This window comes from Neltuma alba, unplaced genomic scaffold, assembly GCF_004799145.2.
Source record: "Neltuma alba isolate B1F8T4 unplaced genomic scaffold, ASM479914v2 tig00004611_pilon, whole genome shotgun sequence".
In the NCBI taxonomy this organism is placed as follows: domain Eukaryota; kingdom Viridiplantae; phylum Streptophyta; class Magnoliopsida; order Fabales; family Fabaceae; genus Neltuma; species Neltuma alba.
Genome location: NW_021633788.1, coordinates 31,812 through 36,863, shown reverse-complemented (window position 1 = coordinate 36,863; position 5,052 = coordinate 31,812). Strand labels below are relative to the sequence as shown.

General features: G+C 35.9%; 1 pseudogene; it reads left to right on the top strand.

Moving 5' to 3' along the window:
* The first annotated feature begins 726 nt into the window (after window positions 1–726).
* On the top strand, window positions 727–1,286 carry LOC114745326 (protein MIZU-KUSSEI 1-like; annotated as a pseudogene).
* The last annotated feature ends 3,766 nt before the right edge of the window (window positions 1,287–5,052 follow it).

Here is a 5,052-nt window from a genome sequence, read left to right as displayed (position 1 = left end):
TTAATCTAATCAAATTAGTTAAATGGGTCTTATATTAAGGACCGGAGGAGTATTAAAAATCGAGGAGTAGTTAATTTTAACCAACATAAAAAAAAATTCATTTATTAATGATTTTTCATATTTCAATTCAATTTCATCAATCAATCCAGAATTCTGAGTTTTTTTTTTTTTCCCAATGGCAAATGATCCTGAGGAAACATTACTTTTACTATATATATATTAGATGAGACAGTTTTCTGCTGTGTTCCTTGAGCCTCCAAATCTGCAAATCCTTGTACGCCCTACAGTGCAGTAGTTGAGTCTGATCATCTCCCGCCTGTCACCCTCTCCTGTCTGTCCTTCACCCTCTCATCTCCTGACACCTTTCTTTTCCACCTTCCTACATATCTATCTCTATATATATGTAACCCATCCTTCCCAGCAACATAACACCCGTCACAGAACCAGCACATTCGCCTGTCTTTATATTCATGCTCGTTCATACTCACTTTCCCCCATGAGTGTAATTACCGCCAAATCCTCCCACGACTCTTCCTTCTCCTTCTCCAGAAGATTCCTCCACTGGAAAAGTACGCCGGCGAAGACGACGACGATGACGAAAACTTAAACACAACCACCACCACCTCTTCTTCCTCACATTCCACGGAGAAGCACGATCAAATCCCAAAGAAATCCCGTCCCATTTTCAAGTTCAAGTCGGTTCTTCCTCTCACTTTCTTCTCCAAGACCGCTCTCTATGCCACCCGGGCCCCGGCACCACCCGGACCCTCATCGGCACCCTCTTCGGCCGCCGTCGTGGTCATGTGCATCTTGCATTCCAATGGAATCCCAAGTCAAGCCCCTGCTTCCTGATCGAGTTAGCCACACCCACCAGCGTGTTGATCCGGGAGATGGCTTCTGGGTTGGTCCGAATCGCCTGGGAATGCGAGAAGAAGGCGGCGGCGGCTGTGGAACTGCTGGAGGAGCCTCGTTGGAGAGCTTACTGCAACGGCAGGAAATGCGGAAACGCTAATAATAAGAGAGAATGTGGGGAAGAGGAGTGGAAGGTCCTGAAGGCGGTTGAGCCCATAACAATAGGCGCCGGAGTTTTGCCGGCGGCGGCGGGAGTGTGAAAGGGAATGAGGCAGGTGGTCCGAAGGGGCTCATGTATATGAGAGCCAAGTTCGAGAGGTGGTGGGGTCCAAAGACTCCGAAGCCTTCTACATGATGAATCCTGATCATCATCAGGCCAACAATAATGGTGGAAGCCCTGAGCTCAGCATTTATCTTCTCAGAGTTTAACTATATGGATCAGCCATTGTAAGCTTTTGATTAATCTTGATTAATACAATATGTTGCCACCATGATATTCGGGACTGATCGGGATTTGGGAATGAACTCATTTCAGTTCCATGTTTTGGTTCTTGTGCGTTGAAAATTGCAGTTGATGATGATGTGAATGAGAAGATGACGGAGGAGATTATGAATATTCATGTTTTCTTTTGTCCTGGTAGCTAGACGTAGGGTGGGTATTAAATTAAGGACCCTAGCTAAATCTCGTGTTGACTATATTGGGTAGGTTTATAATTAAATTATTCATATTCAGACTTTAATTTGATCCTAATTTCAAGCTCCCACTTTCTGTCTTCAATGATTATGCATGAACGCGTGAGCGGAAGACAGTGCAGCTTGGCATTTATAAACTAGTGGGATTTACTATAATTTTTTTATATGTATTTTAATGTATCTTCTATTTGACAAGGAGCCTTTGTCGTGAAGTGTGCGTTTCTTAGAGGCCCTCGAGTCTCAAGACGCTCTCATAATAGATTTAGGAATACTTACGGTCTCATTCCTCAACAAAATACTGCTTCCGTATTTTAAGATTTTTTTTTGGTTTTAAATATAAAATTTTGATTTATTTTATTTATCATATTTATCTGTTTTTTTTTAAGTAGTATTTGTAATAATAGTAGTTATAATCAATATGTTTGATTAACAATGATATTTTAAGAAAGATAACCCATATTTATTTCAAATAACTAACTTAACTAATTTTTTTTATTTACTCAAATAGTCAATTAGCTTTTACATTAAGGGCCGATATAATACTATATTTAATATAGGAGGTAGATAATTAATTTATTAATGTTAAGAAAATTAGTTAAACTAGTTATCTGTAATAAATAAATATTTTTTAAAATACTTTTATTAATTATACATAAAGATTATTTTAAAAAATAAATAAATAAGGAAAACAATTTGAACCAAAAATTAGAAACGCCTTTTAGAAAACTTGACAGGTTTTGATCAAAATGTTCAATGTATTTCCCGGTAGGTTGTAAGTCATAAGGCGTTATTTTGTATATTGCAGTGTTATATTGATGATTGGATTTATATTATTTACATTAATTTCTAGTGTTGGGTCTAATCAACAATAGACAAAAAAACTTGCTTCAAACAAATTGGGTTTTGGCTTGGGCTTTTTCATTCCAGAAATTTTCTTCTACGCCGAAATAGTCACAATCATGATGATAAAAAGTCTCTGTCGAGTGGACCCTCTCCATTGAAATCTTGACGTGGTTACATTCTTGCATAACTTCAAACAAGCGCAATTATAAAATTGAGGTTGGCAACATTTTGTACCAAACGTCAAGTTATTTAAATTATGAGAGAGAAAACTAACAAGGCGATCATCAGTTACAATTCAAATGCGCATAATTTTAAGTATCTCACTTGGGGTTTGTTTGGAGCTCCGTTTAAAACTGATTTTTAAGCAAGTTTACGTAAATTGAGACAAAACTCTCCTTACATACTTATTTCGTATTCCGTAACTCATATTTGAAAAGCTACTTATAAGTCAATCCAAAACAAACCCTTACTAATTTGGTTTTTGGTGCCAGCACAGTACATCTTGAGCAAGTAGTGAACCTAAGAAAGTACCAGCCAAAACGGATTATTTTTGGTTTTCTTAGCAACCGCAAGATTATCAGTTGCAATACCCAAGGTCAACATGGAGCTTCTACTACTCGGAGAAGCCCAAATGTTGCTACTCTCCGTGAAAGCCCAAGACCAAAGCGGTGTTTGATATAAACAAAAAGCACTTTTAAAAGGTACTTTCATACAAGTCGGGACAAAACTCTTCTTATATAATTATTTCGTATATCATCAAATTACTTTTAAAACTATAGTTTGATTTCCACCCAAACACTTCCAAGTCAAAAACTGAGCAAGCCTAGCATTAGCCATACAAGTAGAAATGCCACAGTACTTGCAACTATATCAGGGGTTGGAGGAGGGTTTGCACTAGTTTGCGAGATAGTGTTGTTCGTCATATGAAAGAACAGAAAGAAAATGAAAGATGATTAAGTGTGAGGAGGATATGAGTGATGATTTTGAAAGAGGAATAGGTCCAGAAGAGTACAAAGTGCTGCAAATTATTTCAAGTATGAGTGAAAGCTTGTTCAGGGAGGATTTGGAGGTGTCTGCAGAGGTTTTCTTAAACATTCAAATTCCTATGTTGTCATAAAGAGAATATCAATGAGTTCGAAACAACGAAAGGAGTTTGTTTAGGAAGCAAGAATAATCAGTCAACTAAAACACCAAAACTTGGTACAATTAATCGGTTGGTGTCATGAAAGCAAAGAACTATTGCTGGTTTGAGTACATGCCAAATGAAAGTTTAGATGCTTATCTCTTCAAGAGCCAGAAGTTGCTGAGATGGTCCATTAGATTTAAAATTGCTCATGACTTGGCCTCTACATTATTTTACTTGCATGAAAAATGGCAACAATGTATGGTTCATAGAGACAAAAATAAAGCAATATCATGCTAGACTCAAACTTCAATGCAAAACATGAAGATTTTGGATTAATAAGATTCGTAGACCATGCAAAGGGAGCACAAACTACAGCTTTGTCCAGTACTATGAGCTATATGGCTCCTAAATGCATCACTACCAGAAGGGTAGTAAAGAATCTGATGTTTACAGGTTTGGAATTATTGCTTTGGAGATGGCTTGTGAAAGAAAATCCATCAACTCAGGATGCAAAAAATGAAAAAAAAAGCTTAGTTAATTGGATATGGAAACTCTATGGAAGTGGAAATCTTCTTAAAGCAGTTGATTCAAGACAAGAAGGAGATTTTGACCATGATCAAATCAAATGCCTAATGATTGTTAGCCTGTGGTATGCTCATCCTGATCATAATCATAGGCCCCCAAGGCAAGTAATTCATGTGCTTAACTTTGAAGCTTCATTTCCTAGTCTTCTTCTTCAAGTTATCCTACACCTACATATAATGATTTTCCGGTGTGGTCATATATTCGATTTAAATCCTCAACTTCTCTGAAAACAAAGGAAACAACAGTAGGACAACTTGAAAGTGTTCAGGCCGTAATAAGAGAGCAACTGTTGCTATGGAGTTCGTTAACATGTACTCATTCCTATTCTAAATATAGGAGCTAAATGAATTATTTATGGATATTAAAAAAATTAGTTAAGTTAATTATTTGTAATAAATTTGTGCTAGTTTTCTTGAAATATCCTATTTGCTTCAAATATCCTATTTGATCATTATGGATCACAAGAATAAATCATAGAGGTTTTGTGTATTTTAATCTTGTATAAAAGTTTAACTACCAATGCAATTATTGCACACTACTACAAAAACATCTATTTTTGTTTGTTCTGAACACCTTTTTGTCTGTTTAAATGAGAACGTAGACAAAAAAAAGATGTAAATAGTAGTTATATATTCGTTTGTTTGAAACAGACGAATATATAAAACTGTATTCATCTGTTCACCAGAACAAACGAGTATAGTCATTTTTTTTAAATAAAAAAGTTGGTAATTTGCATGTACCTGTTTGATTTGAACCCTACAATTCAAATTAAACCAAATGGACTACACAACAGTAGCAGTAATTTACCAGCGGCAAATTATAATTTCAGTAAAAATACACCTTAAACACTAACTTATCAAAATAAAATTCTCATCAACTTAGTTAAGCTAAAAAAAAAAAAAACCTAAATACCCTAACTTAATCAAGTAACTTTAATTACATAAAATCTTCCT